Consider the following 27,679-nt stretch of genomic DNA (forward strand, 5'->3'; position numbering starts at 1 on the left):
CTCCCACCCTAATCAATTCAATTGCCAAACCTTGTGGATTCTACATCTTTTGCACTGATACCCTTCTGTCTACTCACACAGCTACTGCTTTTCTTGAGGCACTCATCATTTCTTATATAGAGACTATTTCAATTTCTTCCTGATTGGTCTCCACACTGTCCTTTCTTTAATATTTCCTCCACAAAACTACCAAAATTATATTCCTAAACCACTTGTCTGATTGTGGAACTCCCTGACTCAAGGAGTTTCAGTAACTCCCTATTTCTTCAGGATAAAATGTAAACTCCTCTAGCATTTAAAGCTATTGGCAGTCTGGTTCCAACCCATCTTTGCTAATAGAATTCCTTATGAATTTACTGACAAATGAGAGTATATGTAAGAGATTGGTCAAGTTAACCCAACAAAGGCAACTGTGACTTCAAGGAAAATAAACAAGGTAGGGTGCTGCCAAATGCCTTCAAGAGTGGCCCTGGTAATAGCTACTGTGCCAGATGGCTGCTGTTGAAATTTGCTGGGCTTCGTGCCAGATCATACCATTGTCTTCAATTCATCTGTTCAGAAATCTGAACAACAACCAATCCTACTTCTTCAGATATACGTTGACTCGTTTTTGGACAACAGAGTCATTTTTTCCTCCTGCTCCAGATTAGGTAATGACAGTTTCATAGAAAGGAAAAAAGCAGTTCTCGGTTGAAAATGATCATCATCTTTATCTTTCTTACCAAGTAATCAATCAATAGGCATTTATTAAACTCTTATTATTTTCCTGACAGATTGCTAAGCTCTAGATACACAAAGACCAAAACACAGTCCCTGCTCTCAAGGAGGTCACCTTCTAATGAGGGAAATGACATGCAAGTAACTATAGACATACAGAATATATACAGTGTCAATGGAAGTTAAGTTGAGAGGAAAAGCCTGGGAGCATGGAGGAGAGGGGCTAGTGTTTATTAACACTGAAGTCATTGCAGGCTTGTTCATGTGTTACTTTCCTTCCTGCATTTCTCTTTTCTGCAGTCTGTCTGTCCTGAAGCTTCAGTAACAGAAAAAATTTAGGGAGGCACAGCCCAGAACAGCAAAGACCAGGGAGAAGAGAGATAGCATGCTCTCCATTGAAATATATGGAGGGTTGTCATTTGGAAGGAAGACTAAACAGTTTGCATAGATGGCTCCAGAAGACAGAATTAGGACTGGTGTGTTGCTGTTAGAGATTTTCAGCTCACTGGTGAATATCTTGTCACTGATGGTGTTCAAGTAATGGCTGGATGACTATTTCCCAAGGGTGTTGTAGAAGGGATTCCTACAAAGTGAGGGAGGTTAACTAGATGCCCTCTAACATCCTTTTAAACTCAGTGATTTTAGGATTCCTTGGACCTGCATATAGGTACTATCATTGTTCCTCTAAGCCTCACTCTTCCAATACCTGACCCTAAATTCTAACCACCAGCATCACCCTCCTGGATCAGACAACAAAGGTGAAAACCTCTCTCCGGAAAGACATACGAAAAGTGCATTTGTTGATTAGAAGACAAAGAGGGGAAGATGTTAGGAATAGGATCTATTATCTATTACAGCTATTTCATGTTAATGAAAATTATTAATATACTCAATCCATCACCAACTATTTATTAACAATCTCTTGTGGGCTAGACACTCTGCTAAAAGCCAATGATACAAATCTAAAGAATGAAAAAAAAAATGCCTACTCTCAAAGAGCTTACGTTTTAATGGATCCTAGGGAAACTGAACATAAGGTAGTCAACTTCCTGAAGATGAAGAAGGTTTAGAAATAGAGAAGCAGCAGATTTCCAGGTGGCTAGGAGAGTATAATCAGATAAGCTGAGAAAAGGCAACCCCAGAGTAGAGTAAGGTTTCTGGATATGGGATGGGCTTGTCTAGGACCTGAGGACCAGTCTGGTTTTTCTACACATTTCTATTGAACTCCCTTCATTGCAAAGGCTTCCACTTTCTATTTCTCCCAGCATATTTGAAATAGAAAGAAAAGATATGTATACTTACTAGTCATCTCTTCACCATGCTTCCTCTCCTTAGACTGCCATCTCTGCCTCCTCCATACCAGAATCTTGGACTCCATCCCTCTGTCCCCTAGCTCTAATAGGTGAACTTTTGCTTTATCTCCTCTGGGTCCAGCCCTCCATGACATTTGTTGGCTATCTTTACACCTTGTCCCCTCTCACGAATCCCGCCTCCCCATTTTCCAGGATTCCTTTGCATGTTGTCTCCCCAATTAGAATGTGAACTCCTTGAGGGTAGCAACAGTGTTCTTTGTATCCTTAACAGCGTCTAGCACATTGTAAACACTTAATTAATGCTTGGTGATCATGTGACAGAGATGGAACTTGAGCAAACCAAGTAGAGGACAAAGATTAGCATAGGTCACAGGCCTTTGAGACCTCAGCCAAATGGGGCCTAGCTAATTATTATATTAGAATAGGAGGAAGGGAAAGTTCTATTACCACGTCATTGTTTGTCTTGGGACAAAGCAAAAACACTTGGTCTAGTGATTCAATAGCATTCATAATGGCAGGTATAAATACAATTAAGTGTAGTATAATAGGGTTACTTAGACAATGCCATCTAGCAAGAGGATACTAATAAGATATAAATGACAAGTAAAGTTAATTGGCTTTGTGGGGTTCATTAATTGATCCTACAGACTACAAAGCAAGTATTCCTTCAATGGCTTAGATGGAGATCCATCCCAGGCTCCCTCCTAACTGCTGCATCTAAGTCTGAATTACTTATCTCTTCCCCTGGCTTCCTCCAGAGGATGAAGGAGAAAGCTGCCTAGAACCTAAGGCAAAAACAGAACCCCAAGGTGGAGCAAAGAGCTCAGGACCTGGGCATACAGTATTGTTCTCAATCAATCGATAAACATTTATAAAGTACCTACTATGTGTCAGACACTGTGCTTAGTCCTAGAGATACAAATTTATAGAAATTTAGCACTTAGGGCAAAAACTATTGAGCAAGAAGGAGAGAAGTACAGAGAGAAGTCAATCCAGGCTTCGGTGTCATCAGACTAGGAGAGTGAGGTGGCCTTTGTTCCCTGAGGGAAGAGTCAAGCATTGTTTAATATGAGCCAAGCATTGTGATAAGTTAGACAAAAGTGGTTTCAGGGAACAAGAAAGAATATTATCTATTTTGTTGTTGTGCAATGATTTCAATTGTGCCTGACTCTTTGTGACCTCATTTGAAGTTTTCTTGACAAGGATACTGCAGTGGTTTGCCATTTTCTTCTCCAGCTCATTTTACAGATGAAGAAACTGAGTCAAAAAGGGTTAAGTGGCTTCCTCAGGGTCACACAGCTAGTGTCTGAGGCCAGATTTGACCTCAGGAAGATGAGTCTTTTTGATTTCAAGTCCAGCATTCTATCTACCATGCCCTCTTAGGTGGCTATTTTAAGACTTTGTTTTATATTCACAATAAACACAGTCTATCGCATTGCGTATGAATACCAGCAACACAATTAGATCCAATCCCTCCATGACTTACCTTCTAAACAGAAGGACATGTCTAGAAGGAATACCCTTCTAAAATGTTAGGCATTAGTCTATTGGCCAATGTAGGCCAACTAAACTAGGAAATTCAGAAAGAGAAGTCATTGGACACAAAATTAGAAGCTGTTTGTCCAGTACAACCCCACTGATTAGTGGTAATCCCATTATTAGAATCAGGGTGCTAGTCATTCTAACAACCAAAATGAATGACTTCAATATAACCTCATTGGTCCAAGTTCTCAGGGATAAAACTAAAAACCATATGTATGTCACTTCCAAATTCAATTCAACAAACTTTTATTGATCACTGTGGTGGAGTGGACAGAGAAATAGCCTTAGAGTCAAAAAGGCCTAGGTTCAAGTCTTACTTCTCACACAAACCAAATGTGTGACCCTGGGTAAGTTGATTGACTTCTCAGTGCCCCTAGGAACCTTTCTAAGACTAAAAATTGCAGAATAATCATTCATCCTCATTGTTAGAAGAGGTTTACTCACTAAGATGCTCCCTACATTGATGAAATCACTGATCCAAATCCAAAACAAAAGCAAAACCAGTGGTGGACAGCACATACAGAGGCAGTTTGGTATAGTGTTCTCAGAGGTAATCAAGAGGATCTGAGTTCAAATTTTTTCTCTAACACATTATCTTTTTGATGCTGGGCAAACCACTTCCCCTTTCATTACCCCAGGAAAATAACTCTAAAACTATAAATCACATCGAATAGGTACTAATCTATATAGATGGAGGGAATTTTAATGCCAAGATTTCCTTACATGAATTTTTAAAAATGTAAGTGTAAAAAGGTGTAAAAACACCAGTATGAAGTCGTTGGGCTAAGTAATCACTCTTTGCAGATGATATGATGATATACTTAGAGAATCCAGTAAAAAAATTACTTGAAATACTAAACAACTTTGGCAAAGGTTACAAAATAAGACCAGATAAATCATCTGCATTTCCATATAATACTAACAAAGTCCAACAGCAAGACATAGAAAGAGAAATTCCATTTAAAGCTACAGTAGACACTATAAATTATCTGGGAGTCTACCTGCCAAAACAAACTCAGGGATAGTATGAACACAATTACAAAATACTTTTCACACAAATAAAGTCAGATCTAAGTAAGTGGAAAAACATCAAGGGCTCGTGGGTAGGGCAAGCTAATATAATAAAAATGACAATTGTACCTAAATTAATTTACTTATTCAGTGCCATACCAATCAAACTACCAGATAATTATTTTCTAGAGCTATAAAAAACAATATCAAAATTCATCTGGAAGAACAAAAGGTTCAGAATATCAAGAGAATTAATGAAAAGAAATGCTAGGGAAGGTGGACTAAACCTACCAGATCTCAAATTGTATCACAAAGCAGCAATCATCAAAACCATTTGGTACTGGCTAAGAAATAGAGGGGTAGACCTGTGGAATAGGTTAGGTTCTTAAGACACAGTAGTCAATGAATATAGCAATCTACTGTTTGATAAACCCAAGGACCCCAGCTTCTTCGATAAGAACTCACTGTTTTGACAAACATTGCTGGGAAAACTGAATAACAATGTGGCAGAAACTGGGCATAGACCAATATCTGACACTGTACACAAGAATAAAATCCAAATGGATACATGATCTAGGTATAAAGACTGATATTATAAACAAATTACAGGAGCAAGGAATAGTGTATTTGTCAGATTTATGGAGAATGGAGAAATTTTTGACTCATCAAGAGACAGAGAACCTTATGAAATGCAAAATGGATAATTTTGATTACATTAAATTGGAAAGTTTTTGCACAACCAAACCCAAAGCAACCAAGATTAGGAGGGAAGCAGAAAACCAGGAAAGAATTTTGTAACTAATAGCTGTGATAAAGGCCTCATTTCTAAAATATATAGAGAACTGGGTCAAATATACAAGAATACAAGTCATTCCCCAATTAATAAATGGTCAAAGGATATGAACAGGCAGTTTTCAGTGGAAGAAATTAAAGTTATCTATAGTCATATGAAAAAATGCTCTAAATCACTATTGATTAGAGAGATGCAAATCAAAACAGTTCTGAGGTACCACATCACACCCATCAGATTGGCTAACATGACAAAACAGGAAGATGATAAATGTTGGAGATCCAACCATTCTGGAGAGAAATTTGAAACTATGCCCAAAGGGCTACAAAAATGTGCATACCCTTTGATCCAGCAATATCACTTCTAGGACTGTATACCAAAGAGATCATAAAAATGGGAAAAGGTCCCATATGTACAAAAATATTTATAGCAGCTCTCTTTGTGGTGGCCAAAAACTGGAAATCAAGGGGATGCCTATCAATTGGGGAATAGCTGAACAAATTGTGGTATATGAATGTAATGGAATACTATTGTGCTATAAGAAATGATGAACAGGAAGACTTCAGAGAGACCTGGAAGGACTTATATGAACTGATGCTGAGTGAAAGGAGCAGAACCAGCAGAACTTTGTACACAGCAACAACCACAGTGTGTGAGGAATTTTTCTGGTCGACTTAGTACTTCAGAGCAATGCAAGGATCTAAAAAATCCCCTATGGACTTGAGGCAAATTGCCTTCCGGCATCCAGAGACAGAATTGGATCACAAAATGAAGCAGACCATTTTCTCTTGTGTTATGTTTTGTTTTGTTTTATGGTTTTTCCCATTCAGTTTAATTCTTTTATGCAATATGACCAAGGTGAAAATGTATTTAATAAGAATATATGTGTAGAACCTATATAAGATTGTATACTGTCTCAGAGAGGGAGTGGGGAGGGAGAGGGAAAGAAGGGGGAGGGAAGGGGAAAATCTAAAATATGTGAAAGTGATTGTAAAAAACTGAAAACAAATAAAATTTTTTTTAAAAAAGAGTGCCCAAGAGACTTCTCCAACAGATTCCATTTAACTGATTGCTAAATTTTCACTGTTAGAATTTGCACCTCAAAAATTAGCAATAAAAAAATTAGTACAAATTGGGTTTTTTGTTTGTCTAAACTTAAGAAAAATGCTAATGCAGATTAAATGTAAAAGTGTGTGTAGCTACCTTTTTTTTTGGAGAGCCACTTGTTAAATATTTACCAGAACACTGCTGAATATGTCATGGACACAAATAGCTTTAGTGATCCCAGACAGAACACGATTTTTCTTTGGCTTCTTTCAATACTCAAATCAAATTCAACCTTTGAAGGCCTTCCTAAGTTCCCAAATATGACTTCCCGTAGTTGTAAGCAGTTTCTTCCCCTCCTCTCTCTCACGTGAATGTGAGCTGATAGAAGACAGTGACTATGTCTTTGCCTTTCTTTGTAGCCCCAGTCCTTAGCATAGTGCCTGGTAGGCACTTCATAAATGCCTGTTGATTGACTGACATTGATGACTAAGGAAACTTTTGGGCCAATTTTTTTTTCTGCACAGTGTCTCAGAATCCCATCATTATTCCATATGTATATAAAAGTTGCAGCTTAGTTCAATTCAATTTGCCCTTCTAGGGACATTTTAAATTATCCATCTTGAAATTGAAAATCTGGCTCAGAGTTCTGGGACATTGTCCCAGTACATAAATTTTGGTACAATATTTAATGGCAAAAGATTAGGAAACCCTGGTCGTGTTTCCCTCCAAAATCAATTGATGCTTCCATTATCCAAATGAATATATCTTGCCTCCTGATCTGAGAGGGTGTTCTGAGAATCCAAAGAGCCTCAGTGGCGCAATCCCCTGGGGAATGAATGGATAGGGCAGAGATATGGGAAAGAGAGATGTGTGGAGCTTTCACTATTTTTGTATTATAACATTCTGACACAGCTTACAGAGGGTATGTCTGTTCCTGTGTCCTCATTCCACATGCAGAAGGAGTACATTGTCATAAAGTCAAAGAAAAACACAGATAATACAGCAACTTCTATATGTAATGTATGGTTTTAAGGATTATTTGCCTGGAGTACTGACGGGAAGAGTGATTTGCCCAGAGTTACACAGATAATATGCATCAGAGGTCCCTTTCCAAACTCAAATCAAAAGCAATGCCTCACCTGGCAACATGAGAGCACCATAAGACTGGAGCATTGAGTATTTAAAGGAAACAACATTTAATGTAATTGTCACTGGGATAGCTGGGAGGAGGAATAACCAAAAAATTGTTCATTTCCCTAGGGTCTGTTAGGTAGAGGTTACCTTCACTTTTTGCCCTTTTCTAGAGGTGAAAGGAAATTGTCTAGTGGTATGGAATCCTGGGAATCTCTCTGGACAGTTTTCAGGACATCATCCATCCCCTCTAACGGTTGTGTCTGAGCAGGATTTTTTTTCCCACCCCTAGCAATTACTCCCTAGCATTCACAGTCTGAGATAATCACCATTTAGCATTTTAATATCAGTTTTCATATATTCTTGTCTAATTTTTTATGTGTTTAAGCCTTAATCTTTTCAATTATTGTGATAGTTTATTAAGGCTAAGATGCCTGTTTCATACTTCTTTATGCCCAATAAACAATTCACATAATAGGCTCTCTCAATAAATGTGTGCTGAATTAGCGATTTAATTAAGGATCAATGTTGATAAATAATTATTAATTGGGTAGTTAATGTTGGTCATGATGTAAGTACTTGCTTGATAGATTTAGGAGAATAAAGTGACTCTGAAATAACAAAGTAAACCTTCTTTGCTGGCAGGGAGAGAGATGATCTTTGGCAACATGAGTCAGCAGCATAATGGGGCATCCAAAACACCAAATGTCACCTTAGGAAGTGCTTCATCCAGAACAAGAGAAGGCATAGTCCTAGCATTTACATTATCTTAAATAGCATATTTTAGGAAGATCATTGATAACCTAAATCAAGTACAAAGTGTAGAACCATACCATACCATATCACACCATATGACAATGAGTTGAAAGAACTGGGGATCAGAAAACTTATGTTGGAGTATGGAAGAGAGGCACATGAATTCTTTTCTAAAATATTTAAAAGATTTCAACATGGGTAAAGAATTAGATTTGTCCTGCTTAGCCCCAGAGAGCAATACTTGAACCAGTTAGTAGAATTTATAGTCAAGTTTTAATTTTTAATATTAATTTTAATTTGATACAAGGAAAAACTTTTTAAAAAATATGTTGTTATAGTTATTTTAATCAATGCTGGGGACTCCTGGTATACAAACTTTCTCCACTCAAAAAATAAATATCAACAACTAAATTGTAACTTAAAGACTTAGCTGTCCCTAAGGGTATACTAAGAGGATACGTTTCTTGTCCCTGGTCAAGCATGTGTCAGTTGCAGGATCAGAACCCAGGAGATCCAAACAACAAAACCAGGCCTCCAGCTACTGCACTGAATTGGTTCTCCTTAACCATTGAAAATGTCAAAAAAAATAAAACAGGCTGCCCCACAAGAGTGATGAATGAAAAACCCAAGAGACAGAGTTTCTGGGTAACTAATAATCAATGTATTAATTAGATTGGTCAGCAATCAATTAGTTAATGGGCAGTGGTTTCTCTCAGAAACCACAGACATAAAGAATCTGAAAGCCTTCAATATTTTTTAAAGGGAATGTCCCTGACAGGTGAAAATGAACTCTGATTGGAGGACATTTCATGGGCTAGAAGTCCTTGGCTTCTCCTTCTGAGAATGTGGTTTGATCATGAAACTCAGGAGCCTCCAGCCATCTGAACAGGGAAATCCATCTCATCCAGACCACTCTGGCTAGTTTTCTCCTTCATGAGCTGGGTCACCCTAAACTCTAATGGAGGGGTACAAGGACAGGGGATCATTTCCCCTGGGTTAAAACTTGCCTAAACTGGATTCTGTTTATACTCTAAACAGAAATTAGGTCTTCTAGTTGGATAGGGAACCAAGACAGAAGGGCATATTGTTCCTTAAAGGGTAGGACAATCTCATCAAATGGTCATGTCCTTCAGAGACTAACTAAAAAAATCAGGGGCTGGGCCTTAATAAAGAAATAAAAGAGAAAAACCTAGATCCTGATTTAATAAGTAGTTACTAATATTATAGTAAAATTATAATTTCTCTCACAAGCAATGTATCACAGCAAGGTGTACATTAGCTGAACAAAGCAAAATAATTAAATATACCTTACCAACCTTTTGCTACTTTAAAAAAAGCTTTTATTATGCAATATGTCCTACTTTTGCTTCAGTCACTTTGACATGATATAGCACTGAGTTCACAAGATTTTGACATATATTCTTTAGTTCATCATGAATGCATACTTGTACCATATTGGATAATAAGTGTACCTCTGACAAACAGTCCATTTTTTCAAGCCTAGTCTTGATCATAGGCCATGGACTTTTGATTGGAATTAAATCAAGCAAAGTCCCAGATCACTCGAGTATGTTTATCTCTGTCTCTAGGAAAAACTTCTTAACCTTTTACGATACATGGCATGGTACAAGATCATGTTGTAGCATTTCATTGAGATTTTGCTATTTCTGTATTTCCAGGACAATTCTGCTTTTCAGTATATCAATATATTTCTCAGATTTATTATATCAATGGGGACAAAACATTTGGAGGACAGGAGTAAGGGGGTGGGGGACATGAGGTATGTGTGGATGTTTTACAGTCTAATGGAGATATCCCAATAGTACAGGCTCGCTTAGACTCCCTCCAACAACAACTTTGTCATAGTCCTGATTGAAAAAGTGAATTTCATGTTTAAAATTTAACTCATCCCAATGTTCAATACTATTTTTGCATTATTTTGCATATGATAAATCTTCATAGCAATTTTTATTAGTATTCTCTCTCTCTCTCCTTTCACCTTCAAGAAGCCTATACTGCATTGTACAGTGTGATATCTCTAGACTCCACGTCCCATTGACGATCTATGCTTCTTTTCTGAGGTTTAATCAGATTTTTTTGAGGCAGAAGTTTGTTAGTTTTTGGTATTGCTTTTCATTTTTTATTACATTTTCATTATACTCCTATAAGACTAATCCTGTTTTATAGGCTCAAATGAACCTTGAAATACTTGACCTCCCTCCACATCAACCATTGCTACAATACTTCTAACAGTAAGTGAAGTGTGCTCTTCAAGAGCCACAACTTTTTCATATTTCCTTGGAATAGTATCTGTTTTTTAAAACCACAGAATTAAAAAAACACAATAAAAGAAAGCAACAAAATGTATGCATGGCAGGAAACCTAGCACTTAGCTAACTAAAGGTTAGAAAAATAGTTCAATCTGGTTTCATCTAATCAAGGTCAGACATTCCGAGAAAGCATAATATCACTATAAGCACGCACAACCAGTGCTGCCACAAAATAAGACCATATCAAAATTATTGCCTGTTCTAAGCTCATATCTCAGTTAGCTCTCATCAAGTGCATGAACTTGGAGGGGGGTGTTGGGATGCATCTTTATTTTCACTAATCTCTAAATGAAACCTGAAATTTCCTACAATTATGATTTTTTACAAAGAGGTCCATAAACTTACCAGACTACCAGAGGGATCCAGAACAAAAACAACAACAAAAAAATGGTTATGAAAGCCTGGCTTAGAATTAGCAAAGACTGATTTTGCTATTATCATCTTTTTAAAAAGAAAACTAAATTGAATAAAAGAGGAAGATCAAAAAAGAATTATGAGCACTGCTTAGGTTAGAAGGGACAATGATGATGAAATGATCAATTCTTATTTTTCATGTTTTCACTTTCAAGGAGAATGGTTTTTGGATGGAAAAGGAAAACAAGATGGTTAATAGGAAGCTGATGCATAGGATAGATAAAGAGATAGTAATTCATCCACTAGGAGGGCTTTATGAATTCAAAGCACCAATTTCAGAAGAATTGCTCCTGAAAGAACTAACAAATGTCATTACTGAGCCATCGTCAATAATCTAAAAGAAAGGGAATTCGAAAAAAGCAAAAATCCCAACTTTCCAAAAAAGAAAAGAATATAGTATGCAAACTCTAGATTAGTAAAAGTGACTTTGATTCTTAGACCAAAATAACTTAGAATATATCATTAAGTAGATGGCTAGAGAACATTAGTAAAGGATGTGGTGATTGCAAAGAAATATCATCGCTTCATCAAACAGACTGTGACAGGCTAATTTCATATGCGATGGGTAGACTGGGGGAAGCCTGTATACAAATCTTGCCTAGATGTTAGCAGAATGCTCTATAAATTGTGGACTGTTCTTAATGAAGAGATAGATAGATGTGGGCTAGGCAATAGTACAATTAGGCATATTTGAAATTGGGTAAATTGCTAGGTGCAAAGAGTAGTCATTAGAGATTTGAGGCCAGCTAAGAAGGAGGTCTCCAGTAAAGTGCTCCAGGGATCTGTGCTTGAACTTTGATAATTAAGGAAGGAAGGAAATAAAAACATGTTAAGTGCCTACTTCAGCACCGTGCTAAGTGATAGGGTTATAAATAAAGGCAACAAAAAATCTCTGCCCTCAAGAGTTTACTTTGTAATGAGGAAAGCATCATCCAAAGGGGAGCTAAAGGAAGAGGTGAAAGTTGGGAGAAAGAAGGTACTAAAAAGGGGCAGGTTTCTGAAGTCCAGAAAAACAGGGAAAGGACCAGCAACAGAATGAAGTCAGGCTGACTTGGACCCTTCCGCCAAATGGAAGTTCCAGGAAGAACTCTCCAGTGGGAGAAGGGGGCAGACCTTGCAGATGAATATTCCAGGCTGAGCAGGTGGGAGCTGTGCTAGGCTGTTCCAGCACCAGATGGCCCTAAGAGCTGAAGGAAGCTCCAGGGTAAGCCAGCAGTAGAGAAGGCAAGTTTTAAAGTCCAGAAAGTTTGTGACAAGGCCAGGAGCTCTCAAGCTTACAAAATTTTCAGATGATGCAAAATGGAGGCTTTGGGGATTTAACCCCCTGGATGACAGCTGGAATTTGGAAATACCTTAAGAGCCTAGTACCAAAGGCTAGGACCAAATCTAATTACATGAAAAGGAAGGAAGGAAGGAAGGAAGGAAGGAAGGAAGGAAGGAAGGAAGGAAGGAAGGAAGGAAGGAAGGAAGGGAGGGAGGGAGGAAGGGAGGGAGGAGGAAAGAAGTATTAAGTGTCTACTATGTCCTAGGCACTATTCAACATGCTTTATAAAAATCATCTCATGTGATCTTCACATTAACCCTGGAAGGTAGTTTATTTTTATCCCCATTTACAAATGAGGAAACTGAGGCAGACAGAGGTTATGTGACTTGCTCAGGGTCACATAGCTAGTAAATACATGAAGTGGAATTTGAACTCAGGTGTTCCTGACTTCAAGTCCATTGCTCTTATTCACACATAGTCTCAGAATCATCTGTTCTAGTTCTTGAAAGTTAAGCATTTGATCGTAAGTTTCCTGAGAATAAGAAATGTGTCATTTTTCAACCTTGTAATCCCAATGTAACATATTGCATGGCAATTAATAAAAGGCAATGCAAAGTTGACAAATGATTGCTGAATTGAATTGGGAAAAAAACAAGGATGTAGTATGATATGCTGATTTGATCATTGTGAGACTAAGCATCATGGCAAGAGATAATAGTCATGGTCTTTAGACCACGGCACTAAGACAGCTTCTAAGAACTCTGTAGTGTATAAGCAGGCCTGAAATCAAATCAGTAACTCAGCAGAACTCACCAGATCACATCAGTAGCAACTCGGGCAGTCCATAGTAGTAGGATGATAATATCTGGATTCAGACACTAACCAGCTGTGTGACTCTGGACAAGTCACTTAAGTCTGCTGGCCTCAATTTCATCTGTAAATGAGAAGGAAATGGCAAAATATTCCAGTTTTTCCAAGAAAATCCCAATGGGGTCATGAAAGCCTAGACATGACTGAAATGACTGAACACAAATCACAGAGAGAAGGCACTAGCAGTGGGAGGGATCAGGAAAGCCTTCCAGCAGAAAAGTTTGGAAAAGAGCCTTGGAGTATGCCAGAGAAGTTAGGAGACAGATTAAGGGGGAGAGTGGTCCAAGAACAAAGAGGCATTAGGAAATGCCAGACGTTAGAATCATGCCAGAAAAAGGTAGATGTTTCTGGATTGTAAAGTCTGTGGAGGAGAGTACTGGTTGATAAGAAGCACTTTGATGAAAGACTAAGAAGCACTTTGTGCAAAGATGAAATTGGAGTTAGAAGATCATGCTTCAAATCTGCTTGTGACCTGTACATATTGGGTAAGTCACTTCATTTTGATCAACAATCAATCAACAAGCGTTTGTTAAGCACTTACTATGTACAAGGCACTGTGCTAAAGACTGAGGATAAAAAGAAAAAATGAAAACAGGACCTTTTCTCAAGGAGCTGACATTCTCTGGACCCCAGTTTCCCCATCTGTAAAATGATCATTAAAAATGCCTATAATAAGGGTCAACAGAGATATTGGCTAAGACAGTGGAGTGTTTTGCAGTGCATAATACAAATTTAAGGTATTATTTATTATTAAAGAGCTACAGAAGTAATCGTCTGCTATCTAGACCTGGAAGAGACATTAGAAGTTGTCCAACCCAAGCTTCTAATTTTAACAGAGAAGACGACTGAGGTCCACTGAGGTCCAGAGACATCAAGTGACTTGTCCGAAATCGCACACAATGGAAGGCAGATATTTGAAACCAGACCCTCTGACTCCAAAACCTGTCTCCTTTCCATTGCCTAACTCTGCTTCTTCCCCAGACCGCTGAAATGACTCTTACAGAAGGACTCTTCTGAATACTTAGTTAATTCTGCTGTTTTAGCTGAAGCAGCCCCCTTCAGAGCTGCACTTTGATTCTCTGCTGTCTCCAGGGTTACCCAATGCATCCCTTTAAAAGCAGAGAGAACAGAGTTGCCTGCTAGCCATTCTCTCGCTCTCAAAGTAAAAGGAACCAGTGTGTTGCAAGAGTGTAGTCAGTGACCTTGCAGTTACCAGCATGGATCTATCCATCCCAGCCTCTGAATTTTCTGACACAGCAAAGCCATCATGCTCACCTTGGGCTACACTGACCACCCTCAGGACATTTCCCTCTGACTGCAGATTCTTACCAAAAAACCTTGCTGCAGTTTTAGGCATTCACAGCCTTGGCACAGCTGTCTCTGCTGTCTCTCTGCACCAACCTTGTCTGGTCCCCAGTGTGGTGGCATGAAATTAAGGCAGCTAGGCACGTCCCTGCCCAATGCAGCTATCACCCAGCTATCACCCAGGGAGAGATGCACAATTCTGCAGGGTTAAAGCAATCAGCCTGCATGTTAAAGGAAATGAAATACCTTGAGAGTTCCTTTCAGGTTCCCTTGGGCAGTTTTCCGTGTGTCTGGATGAACCGGAGAAATGGACTGCAGAGTCCCCACTGAGCCTCAGATAAGCCTCCTTCTCAAAGGATGTTAGAGCATTTGTTGGCTCGAGCTGAGGAAGAGGAGCCTCAAAAAATGGAAAGTGTTTTTGTGTTTCAGAAACAGGGACAGTGAAGGAAAAAGGAAAATCAGTTTTCCCTGGGTTATTCTTTCTCCCTCACCTCATCTTTTGGTCAGGCCCATGTCCTTCCCAGTGACTCCTAAAAGCAAAGACTTTGAAATTTATTGCAAACTAATCTTGTCATATTAAGGCTGTGAACCCAGCAGCTAGTGACTATGAGCTTGGACATGGGACAAGACACAACATGGATCTGTTACCTACTTAACCAAGTTCCTGTGTCACCAAGACACTCTGGGGAAAACACTTCAGTACTTTGATGTTCCTTGGAAGCATGGCCTTACAACCTCCTCTGTAGAATGCTCTCATTGTTTGATTATTTCCCCATGTGAACAGATTACATTAAACAATATCGGCTTTCTAGGTCCCTTCTAAATAAGAATATTAAACTATTTGAGCTGAAACAGATGTTAAAGCTCAATAAACAGCTTCACTCTATAGACGAGGAAGCAGACCCATGGAGGTGAAATGATTTGCCCAAGGATACACCATAAGTTAATGGAAGAAGTGGGAGTTAAATCCCTCCCGGCTCCAAAGCAAACCCAATTTTAGATGTGCTGATGCCAATGAGAGCATATGGTTACCTAAGGAGAAATAATATTTCCCTGCTAATGCTCCTCTCCTCTAAATGATGTGTCCCAGAACACTGTCTGAATCGTACAGAACATTAGGTACGTGGAACATGGTAGGGAAGTCCTTGGAGAGGTCACCTTGAATGTCACATGGAAAGACTCCAAAGGACACTGTGAGTTTAGCACATCCTAAATTCCACCCACATAATCCCACAGTCCACGATTTTTTCCCTGCAAATTCAAGGACAGAGGAGAGGGGAATGGATAGTAGATGGATTCTTCCTGTCTGGTCAGTCCTGAACCAGAGGCAAAGGAGCAGGTCCATACTGCACGACTAGAGGGTCTTCCCCTTGGACGTCTGCAAACTTAATGCTGCCTTCCAAGCTGCCTGCTATGGTAAGCAAAGAGGGCGTTCTTATCCATTCCATGTTCCTGAGCTCTCTGAGACTACACACTTCTCCTTGGGTGGATTGTGTTTTTGGTTCTGGGGGTGGATTGGGGTTTGGTTTGGTTTGGTTTTTTTAGGGCAAATAGCGCCACCTGCTGAAATTGACTATGAGCAGAACCTATGGCTTTCTTGGAAATTTGTCAGCTACTGCGGAATTTTTCTATCCTACTTGACTCCTAAAGAAGACAAAGCTCCCAGTGCAGGGAAGAAGCTGGCGCTGATTCCCCAAAGCAGTCTGAGTCAGCTTTCCATCCATAGCATGGAAAAGTTCTGTCTTAACCCTTAAGCGCCTGCCATTCCCCATGGATTGCTTTCTTCTGTTTTCTATTTCTAGCATGGATTTCTGAAGTTGTGTATATTTCAGAGATCCCTTCTCACTTGGGACTCCCAAGAACTTCCATCACTGTGTCTTCTACAGTGGTTTGAAGCATCCCATCAAGCTTGGATATTAGAGAGGAAGCTTGGTATGGGAGCAAACTGGGTTTAAATATTGTCTTTGGTGGTTAGGTTCCCGTGTGACCCTGGGCACATCATTTCTGCTCCTTGGTCCTCAGTTTCTTCATCTGCAAAATGGGGGCATGGAAGTCATACCAAATGGCTTCTAAGGTCTTCTCTAGATCTAGGACCTTCTCTTTCTTCTACTTATGTGTTGTTGTTTAGTCATGTCTGACTCTTCATAACTCCATTTGATAATTTCTTGCAAAGATACTGGAATGGTTTGCCATTTCTGTCTCCAGCTCATTTTACAGACAAGGAAACTGAGGGAAACAGAGTTAACTGACATGCCCAGGGTCACAGCTTGTACGTGTCTGAGGCCAGATTTGAACCCAGGAAGATGAGTTTTTCTGACTCCAGGCCTGGCATTCTATCCACTGCACCACCTAGCTGTCCGTGTGATCATAGGCAAATCATTTACTTATCATACCTCAGTTTCCTCATCTGTTAAAACAGAAGAGAGGGGAATTTGAAGGATTTCTGACATCTGTTTAATGGTCCTTCCTAATGCTAAGCCCAGCAAGTTTAGGAAGCTCGGCAGACTAGATAAAATCAATAGATGCTGATTTCTGCATCCAGATGGGGATAGGCCTTCTTCCTTCCCAGACAGCAGCCCCATTCCCAGTAATGGTGTGAGCCACAGTCGCATTTAATTTGGAATTTGAATTCTGCTGAGCAGAGGAAACAAAAGGGAATCATTTTCCTTCCAGCTCTGTTCTGTAACCTAGTTGTGTGTGTGTGTGTGTGTGTGTGTGTGTGTGTGTGTGTGTGTGTGTGTGTGTTGGGGGTGAGGGGAAACCATAGGAACTAAGAGGTCCGGAAAGAAGGTGAGAGTACCTGGCTCCTGAAATCATTTAGGCAAAGGTGGGAGGCCCTGGCAGTAAGCTTCTGATAAAAGAGATGAGGGGCTGAACACTGGGGCACAGAGAAAAACAGAAAACCCAAGAAGAAGGCAGTACAGAAATACAGACCCAAGTGAAAGGCACAATAACTTAGGGAGGATCTGGGGGGAGGAGAGAGGGACCAAAAGGCAGTGTGGAGATATATACAGAAGAGAAAGAGCACAACTTATCTTATTAAGAGGGTTGTGCTTGAGGCCCAGCTCTGAGAGTTCGGGGCTCACCTAAGACTCAAGTTTCTTTACTCATAAAAATGGAGGTCATGATTGTCATAATACCAACGTCACAGCACTGTCTGCTCATCAGGTACTTTGTAAATGTGAGCTCTAATTCCTAGGCATGGGGGAAAATGATACTGAGTTCATCAATCTCCATTTATTTTACAAACAGTAGTATATAGATTATTCATGACTTTTACAGATGCTATCTATGAGACTTAGTCTAAGGTATCCATACTTCTACCATCAAAGAAAAGGTGACATCAGTCCTCTTCTCCTGGTCAAATTCCAGCTCACATAATTACATTCTGTTGCCTTCCATTACCCCTGCAGTCTGTGGGGGCAAAGAGGACTCTTCGCTTATGCATCTGTCCTGATAAACAATAGAGCTTTGGAATTCTAGAGGCCTGACTTTAGAATACGCCCCGACTTCCAGTGAAGGCCCCATGTCACACCCCACCATGTCTGAGGGCCAAAAGGTGCCACAGTCAGGCTGTGAAACTGATTCTGACCCATTGCACCTCCCTTCAGAGTTAATCTGATTTGCTTCTGATGAACAAGCAGAGGCAACAGACTCTCTGTAGGTGTAACTTGGCATGCCCGTTTGGCAACAGGACCGTGGACTTCTCAGAGGGACACTCCATTACTCACTGCTTGTGAGGACTGCCATGTGCTGAGGTGGCAGAACCTTCCCTTTGCCAGGTAATTTGGAAGGTCCATTAGTAAAGGCATCTGGTAGTGAGCAGGGGAGTGTGTGTGTGTGTGTGTGTGTGTGTGTGTGTGTGTGTGTGTCCACCCTTTTGGCAGGCAGGTAAGTAAATAACCCATCCAGACAAATGTCAGGGAAACCAGGGTCCATTTTGCCTCATGTGAAAATATACAAATGTACTTATAGGCAGACATCTCACCCAAAGTGAACTGTAGGAGTGATTTGACAATAATGCTGGTAACTACTTTGACAGCTCTGAGAATGGCTGAAATCAAGCTTGGGAGGGAAAACAGTTAGTTTCTGAAGCCCTGGGCCAATCACACTGAGACCTCCCAAACCAAAGCTGACAATCTTGAACAGGGATCTTCCAATATGGTGCTCCAGCCCCAGGCAAACACTTTCACATCCAACCTTGAGGCACTTTGTTGTTAACATCAATTTCTAAATGAAAGTATTCTATTATACAAATAATAACAACTGGTATCTGGGTAGTATCTTAAAATTTTCAAAGGACTTGTACAAACACTTGATCTCATTTGATCCTCACAACAATCTTGTGAGGTATATAGGGCAAGTATTATTGTCATATGGGGGAAGAAAAGGAGAGGAGAGGAAGAGAGAGGGAGAGGGAGAAAGAGAAGAGGAGGGAGGGAGAAAAGAGAAAGAGATGAAGGGAGGGAGAGAGAGAGGGAGAGATAAAGAGAAAAAGAGAGAGGGAGGGAGAGAGGGGAAGGAGAGAGAGAAGGAGGGAGAGAGGGGAGGAAGAAAAGGAGAGGGGGAAGAGAGGGAGGGAAAGACAGAAGGAGGGAGGGAGGAAAAGAGAGAGAGAAAAAAAATCATTAAGCATTTACTATGTGGCAAGCACTGGGAATAATTCAAACAAATCCCTACCCTCAGAGTTTACCAGTAAAATGGGAGAAGACATCATGGGATGATGGAAAAGGTGTGTGTGTTTGGGGCAGGGAGGGGGCTTATGGGAAGGGGAGGGGCCAAGCTGTCACATAGGGAGGAATCAGGAAAGAAATAGCGTAAGACCTGGGCCCAGGGCAATTTAAGGCAACTCACCTATTAAGCCAAGGGACCTCAGGCCAAAGTCTAAGGTTCTAGCTGGAGGGAGAGAAGAATGCCCTTTGGGCAGCAGAAGGCATGTTGTGGGTGCAGCTGGGAAATGATGAGGAAACTGAGAGTCAGGATTGAGTGTATCACCCAGGGTCATGTGGCATCTGAGCTCAGATTTGAAACCCAAGTCTTCCTAACCAACACACTGTTGACTTACTCTACCATACTGCCTATGGACTCAAACCTGAGAATGATCAAAGGTCCTTTTTTGTCTTTTGTGTTAACCCTAGTCATATATAGGGGTTTCAGTGTATTTAAAAGTTGAGGAAATTCAGCACAACAATTTTCATGTGAATTTCTTAATAAGATAATTTACTAATTCTAAGATGGGAGCCTTCCCTCTATTGATTATCTCCTATTTATCCTGTATATATAGATATAGATATAGATATAATTTATACATAGTGGTTTATATGTTGGCTATTCCATCAGATTCTGAGCTCCTTGAGAGCTCCCAATCTTTTTTGCTTTTATTTTTATTTTTTATTTTTGGCCTTTCTTCATTTCCCCCAGCCACAGCACTGGCACATAGTGGATGCTTAATAAAGGCTTTTTGACTTGACTTAGCCTAAGGCTTATGATGCCCATGTGAACCATACATTAAAGTTAAAATGCCCCTTAAGGATCATCTAAGCCAATCCCTTTATTCCCTGATTTTACAGATGGAGAAACTGAAGCCCAGAGCAGACAGATGTAGAGGGAAGAGATTCCAGGCAGGTGAACAAAGGTATATAGGCAGGGAAATTTCTGGGTGTAGAAAGGGAACAGTGAGTAGAACAAGACAGAAACACCAAAACTTATGATTTTCTCTTTTCATCACTGAAAGGAGAAGGTGAGAGGGGCTAGAACCCCAGGGGACTCAGTGTTTCCCAAAACTTATTCAAGACAAGAGATTTTTGTTGGTGTTTGTCTCAGAGGACCAATGACATCAGGAGGGTAATGCCTTGACTTGCAAGTGAATTGGATTTAAGTGAGGCAGGATTGTGCAAAGTCATTAGCCTCACTCTCTCCTCCAGTCATGAGAGCACACTGGTAAGACATAAGTCAAGACAACTCACAATGGCCCTAGATGCAATGGGAGACATTGACCTTTTTAATCTAAGCTTCCCAGATCATAAGCAGGGTAGGATCAGGGCATATCTCCATAGAAAATTGTCCCCACCCCTTTACTTCCCTGATGCAGAAGCCTGGGAAATGGTAGGCAAAGGTTGATAACTATCTCACCGTCATACCAGGGAGACTGAGGGAATTAAAGGAATGAATTTGGCATTCTGCATAACTGGAAAGAATTGATGGCTGCCCATCCTGGGTGAGCCAACAAGACATTATTGGCAAGAGTGCAATAGTCCAAGTGGGAAATAGGAATGGGGAAAGGCAACTCAGAAGAGCCCCAGTGAGGTATAATGCAAGGGAGACTCTGTCCCTAACCCCAATTCAAAAAAAAAACGAGGATAACCATTTTTAACTTAGTCTGGGAGAGACCAGGAGCCTAGCCCAGCTCTCTCCTAAAGCAACCAAAGAAAAGAGAGCATGATGGGAAGATGCTGCCTTGGTGAAGGACACCTGGCTAGCTTTAATCCTGCTTTTGCCTCCTAACAAGCAAATGATCTTGGACATGTCAACTGCTCCTATCAAATTTTTTAATCTGCAAAATGAAGGTATTACACCAGATCATCTTTAAGGTCCTTTCCTGGGCTATGATTTACAATGTCTTAATTTTTATATCACATTTTGGTTTTCTGAAGGAAGCCCTGGTTCATTCAGGCATTCGTTCATTGTCTGTTGGACTCCTACTGAGCTACACTATGGTAGGGGCCTTGGGGATGTAATCAGAAGGCAGTCCTTAAGAAACTACTAATGATCAGCACACACAGTAAAAGTGAGAAGGGAAGGGAGGGAGGAAGAAGTACCCTCCCCTTTCCCAGAAATGCAAAAGGTTCATAAAAGAAGTAAAATTTGAGCAGGATCTTACAGGAATGGTAGTAGATCTTCCTTGCCCTACTGCTCCTCAAAACTTTTCACCTTAAAGCCACTTTTTGATCATGATCCTCTTCTCAAAATGTTTCCTTATATGTTTTCTCTCAGGTTAGGTTGCCTGAAATGCCCTCTCTTCCCTTTCTGCATCAAAAGACAGCATAGGACATCAGAAAAACTAATTTTGAGATGGAGGAACTTGGGTTCAGATCCTGTCTCTGCCACTTTGTAGATCAGGGATTACAGATTTAGAGCTGGAAGATATTTTACAGGCCATCTAATGGAATACCTATGTTACTTTGACCAAGTCAACTAAGTGAAGGTTCAATGGATATGGGACTTGGAGTCAAAAAGACCTGAGTTTGAATACCCTCTCAGAAATCTACTAGCTGTGTGACTCTGGGCAAGTCAATTAATTTCTCTTGACCTCAGTTTCCTCACCTGCCAAATGAGGGGGTTGAACTCTACGCCTTCTGAGATTCCTTCAAGCTAAAGATAAACTTGAGGGCTAGTTGGGCAAGGCTTTGAATTTGAATTCTTGGCTGAGGAGTCTATCTAGTCTTTTATCCTGCAGATTGAAACATAAGACATATATTAAGCAGAAAAGCAATCTATTGTAAGTGTGGTTCAACCAAGAGGTATTAGCTAGGAAGCTAGTAATGCCAGCTCTAAAATCTGTGAAAGATGAGACTCTACCCCATTTTTAGAGATTTATAGGGAAGGAGGTTCTGCAAGTAATGCCTTCTCTATTTGGTTTACTAGGAAAAGTCAGAGATTTAACATGTAGCATCAGATCATGGTAGGGCAGCTAGGTGGATAGAAGCCAGATGTGGAGTGAGGAAGACTCATCTTCCTGAGTTCAAATCTGGCCTCAGACACTTATTAGCTGTATGACCCTGAGCAAGTCATTTATCCCTGTAGGTCTCAGTTTCCTCATCTGTAAAATGAGCTGGAGAAGGAAATGGCAAAATGTTCCAGTACTTTTGCCAAGAAAACCCCAAATGGGGTCATGAAGAGTTGGACATCGTTGATAACAATCATGTCATAGAAAGAATGAAAGAAAAAACTGTACTCAGAGTGAAGAAAGGTCTGCATTCGAATAATCCTGAATGTGATACTTTTTCTAGCTCTATGATCCAGGCAAGTCTTCTCTGAGGTATTTATTCAATTCCTGCAGGTGATGAAGAGTCCAATGAATGAATTAATGGCATTGATTAAGGCTTACTATGTGTCAAGCACTAGGGAAACAAAAAAGAGACAACTAAATGGTTAGAGCACTGGGCCTGGAGTCAGGAAGACTGAGTTCCAATTTGACCTCCAACACTTAGCAGTCGTGTGAACCCTGGGCAAGTTACTTAACTTCTGCCTGCCTCAGTTTCCTCATCAGTTAAATGGGATTATCTCCCAGAGGTGTATGGATAAAATGAAATGCTTCACAAACTCTGAGACACTATATAAATGTTAGCTGTTATTATGAAATACAAAAAGCCAGATGATCCCTGACCTCAAAGAACTTATGTTCTAATAGAGGAAAACCATCCATAGAGGGGTGTGGTGGCACTTAGAGGCCAGAGGCAGATATCCACAAAACAGGCATCAATCTGACATTGAAGTTTTTAGCCTGGGAGAACAGAAGAACAGTGATGTCTGCAAGACATGGGGATGTGAGCAAGGAAAAGTTAGTTCCATTAGAAGGGTGAGGAGTTCTATTTTAAGCATGTTAAGTTCAAAAGAACACCCAAGGAGAAACGTCCATTAAAGGGTTGAAAAATGGGTCTGGATTGCTAAAGAGAGATCAAATCTATTAAAGTTAACCTTTGGAGACAGAAGGAGGAGAACACACTCTGTGTGTGATTCATTTTTAACTTTTCAAGCATGTTTGAATCCATCATTATGGAATTCGATCCTGACAACAGCCCAGTGAGGTAAGTCAGGCACATATTATCATTCTCATTAAAGAACTGAGAAAACCAAGACTGAAAGGCTCATGGTTTGTGTAAAGTCACAAAGCTACTTAGGGAAAGTAGAACTTGAACCCAGATTAACATTAAGGTATTTGGTGGACCAGGAAGTGGCAGAAAGTGGAAACTTCCAGCAGGTCTCTGGCCCAAGAGTGGCCATCAGTGGAGGAGAGACAGAGAGAGAGGCAGAGAGAGAGAGACAGAGACAGAGAGAGAGAGAGGCAGAGAGAGACAGAGAGAAATAGAGAGACAGAGTGAGAGAGAGAGAGAGAGAGAGAGAGAGAGAGTCCTGTCTGTGAGCTAGGTAAAAGACCTGTCATCATTCTCTTGGCACAAATGAGAAAATGGTATTTATAGAACAAGCGCTTTCCATATAGTATCTTATTTAAACTTCACAATAGCCACATGCAATACATACTACAGATTGATTGGCCCCATTTTACAAATGAAAAAACTGAGGCTCAGAGCATTAAAGTGACTTGCCCTTGGTCACGCATCTAGTAGATATCAAAAGCAGAATTGGAACCCAAGATTTTCCTAACTCCAAGTCCATTCAACAGTCAGTCAGTCAATACACATTTCAAGTACCTACTATGTGTCAGACACACTATTGTCAGGTAGCACGAAACTGACCCTTAGAGCACCAAGTGACTGGTTAATTAGGAACGAGGCCAAGACCAGACCATGTGTCTCTGGATATTTTTGCTCCCTCCTGTGATGGGCCCACAAGCACATACTGGCATGAGGATTAAAGCCCTTCTCTGACAGAGCCCAGTGCTTGGACACATCCCAGTCTGCTGCCCCCATTTGTTATCATGGGTGGCGGTGCTGCTTGGTAGAAAAAGAAAAGAGAAAATTGCTTGACTATGTCACTGTGCATACCCTATAATTTTCTGTGAAGTCCTGCTCTGTATGGTTACTGTGGCAACAAGGAACCAGCCATATTCTCCAAAGCTGGCTTCATGACTCCTCACCAGGTTTCTGAATCCAGGGAGCCATGGTCTTAAACATCATTAGTCTTACTGGTCCAGGCAACCATGACACTTAGTGCTGAAGGTCCAGGTACAAGAGGGTAAGGGACTCATTTTATTGATGAGGAAACCGAGTTTCAAGGAGACTGGATCAAGTCACATGAGGAGTAACCGAGTCAGGATCTGAACCCAAGCCTCTTGATCCCAAATCTAGTAAGCTTTCTACCATACCACCCCATCCTACTTTCTAGTTTGACTTTCCAAGATGAATCACAGATGAGATCCTATATGGATGGAGGTAGGCAACAGGTCACCTGCCAAGGTCCTTTCCAATCATAGGGGTCAGAGATGTGACTGTTTCTGAGCATACAGGCCTGTAAGGCAATCTAGAAAGAAACTTAAATTAGTGCTACTAGGAAGATGTAGATCTAAATCTTGGACCTGCCATTTATTGGACATATGGGTGTGGCTAAGTGGAGGGAGGGAGGGAGGAAGGAAGGAAGGAAGGGAGGGAGGAAGGAAGGAAGGAAGGAAGGAAGGAAGGAAGGAAGGAAGGAAGGAAGGAAGGAAGGAAGGAAAGAAGGAGGGAAGGAAGGAAGGAACATATATTGAGCAATTACTATATGCCAAAAACTCTGCTGAACCCTGAAGGTGCAGATGTAAACAAAAAGAAAGCTAGCCCTGCCCTCAAGGACAAAAGGGCCAGGAGGAAAATGAAGACTTGCTTGGGGACATCAACAAAATGGTGGCGCCAGGAGGAACTCACCAATGGGAGAAGGGGATGGGCCTTACAGAGGGATATTCCAGATTGAGAAGGCCACAGGGATGATTGACTGTTCCAGAAGAGGAGACCTCAGGAGCTGCAGGATGTACCTGGATGAGACAAGGATCAGAGGAATGGTTCTGAAGTCTGGAATCAAGAGACAGGGTCAGGAAGGGAATGAAGGCTAGCCTGGGTGAAAACAATATTTGCACTACATTTCTTACAAGGTTCTTGCTAAGGAAAGTGCTTTGGTAAACCATAAAGCATGACATAATTTTGGGTTATTATCATTATAAGGACCAAACCTGACTGACTATGGAGAATCATCTCCTTCCTAATGACAGGGCAATCTCGTTCCATTCTGTAGGAATATGAATAAGGAAAACATTAATCACCATCAGGCACACACCAAACATCTTCCTTCTTCCCTGCTTCTGCCCAAATAACAGTGCCAGTATGGTCCAGAATACTTTTTACACCATTTCCTGCTCAATGATGTAGAGAGTACAGGGGCTTCCAACCTGCCCCATAAACTCTGGAATGTCTGCAGGGCCTGAGGGCCTTGGAGTCAGAGTTGGCACAACTCCGAGAAGCCCACAACCACCCTCCAAGTCTGCTCTAGACCTAGAAACTGAAGTGGGCATACAGCCTCTTCATGTCCCTGATTCAGAACAAGATACCCTAATTCATAGAATTTAGAACCAACCACAGCACAGTGGAAAGAGAACCAGATTTGAAGTCTGAGAACTGGGTTTATCTCTACCTATATAACCCTGAGCAAATCAATTCCTTCTCTGGGTCTCAGTTGCCCCCATCTGCAAAAGGAGTAATTGGAGTAGATCAGTTCTTAACCTTTTTTTGTGCCATGAACTCCTTGGCAGCCTAATGAAACCCATGAACTCCCTTTTCAGAATGACATTTTTTTTTTGTTTAATTTATGATTGAGAGAAATGTTAAATTTCAGTTAGAAGTTAGTGAAAATAAAGATGCAATTTTCCCATCAAAGTTCACAGACACCCCCCACCACCACCACCCGCTCCGACTAAATGAGCTAAAAAATACCTTCTAATTGAAATTCTTAGATTCTACGAAGGCACCTTGGAATTTTAATTCTGTAATCTGGAAGGTTCTGGGGCATAGCTGCTCCCCTCAATGTGCTCTACCCTCTCTGTAAGGATTCAGGTACAGAGGAGCCATATTCTGGAATGGACCATTCAAACATCCTAACACTGACTGGAGAATTCCGTGATAGTCCTCAAAGTCCACTCAGTTCTCTGAGACCAGCAATACCTTCTTATCAGATCCATCTTCATCCCACTATTATATAAAGGGGCCGAGGCCAGAGGAACAGATTAGGGCCTTATAAAAGAGACTGATGACTGTCCACATCAGGATAAGGAGGCCGCAGATCAATAGGGCTGAGGTGTAGCTGGGGTGTGAGATGGAAATTTTCCCATTCCTGATTCAGAGAGTTACTATAGTAAACTGATTATATTTCTGTAATGGGTGAAAGGATGCAACTCGCTCTCTCTCCCTCTCCCTCCCCCACCTCTCTCTTTCTCTCTCTCTGTCTCTCCCTCCCTCTCTGTCTCTCTGTGCGTCCTTGTCTCTCTCCCTCTCCCTCTCCCTCCCCTCTGTCTCACACACATACTCATACATACACACACAAACACACACACATACACACACACCAGGGCAAACAGAATACTGCACTGCTTTGGCTTGAGATTAGAACTGTCTATTGCCTGTAGTTTAAGCTAGGAAAGGTTTGTTGTTACATGACTAGCAAGCTTCAAGGAGAAGTTCGTTTGGTTTCTTCCTTAACTGTGCCCCCTGTCTTCTCCAACCAGTTTCTTTAAAAAGGCTTTGAGCTCCTCTGCATCAGCCAGCTCTGCTGATGTCAGCGGAGCTGTTTGGTATACCGAATGCGGGAAGAATGACTGCAGTAGCAGCCACAGAGCTGGCTTAAGACTTCCCTGTGGGTGTTAGGACAGGCGCATTGCCATTCTCACATCTCCCTCTGCTGTCCCAGGACTGGTGGCTCACTGGGGTCTCTAGATGTGGTCAAAAAAAAAAAACCACTTTCTGTATTTATTTGCCAAGGATATTTAGAGAAACAAGAGCTTTTCTCCTGCCTCTGCAGACAATGGTGCTCATCCTCTCTATCAGCAGAGATAAATAATCCACACCTCACCCCCAGTGGTGCCTTGCTAACATCTGGCCTTGGTCTGATTCCAGGAAAACAGCCTCTCCCCTGAAAAGGCAGCTCCCCCAATCCCCTGCACTCCCAAGTAGAGCAGTCACTGCAATGTGTTGTTTGCTTATAAAGTGAAGGACTGACTGGGGACCAGGTCCAATCAAAGGTGATGTATGGAGAGCTTTGCTTCCAAAGGCACTTACAGAAAGGACTTCCTGGGCAGACCACAGAAAGCCAGCATTCTGCTTACAGTGCTTTGAAAACAAGTTCACATGAGCTAAGACTTGACCCAGTGTACTGTAAGAGACCAGGGATTTAGGCCAGCTAGGGTCTTCATGGATTCTGAGGTAGAGTAAGGTGGGAGGAAGGAGTGAATGTGCCATTTCAGGAAAGAGGCATCCCCTCATATGATTGA

The 27,679-nt window shown here is 40.9% G+C and overlaps 1 long non-coding RNA gene across 2 annotated transcripts in view; it reads right to left on the bottom strand.

The window, feature by feature from the left end:
* Window positions 1-15,087, bottom strand: part of LOC140529792 (uncharacterized) — an 87,291-nt gene extending 72,204 nt beyond the window's left edge. The window contains exon 1 of one of the 2 annotated variants that reach the window (XR_011975676.1): window positions 14,737-15,087. This is a non-coding gene — a long non-coding RNA (uncharacterized lncRNA). Of the gene's footprint in view, window positions 1-13,128; window positions 13,299-14,736 lie in introns of those variants that run through there. The other variant, XR_011975674.1, reaches the window with a different exon arrangement.
* Window positions 15,088-27,679: the final 12,592 nt, after the last annotated feature.

The sequence above is a fragment of the Notamacropus eugenii genome, chromosome 2, assembly GCF_028372415.1.
Source record: "Notamacropus eugenii isolate mMacEug1 chromosome 2, mMacEug1.pri_v2, whole genome shotgun sequence".
Lineage (NCBI taxonomy): Eukaryota > Metazoa > Chordata > Mammalia > Diprotodontia > Macropodidae > Notamacropus > Notamacropus eugenii.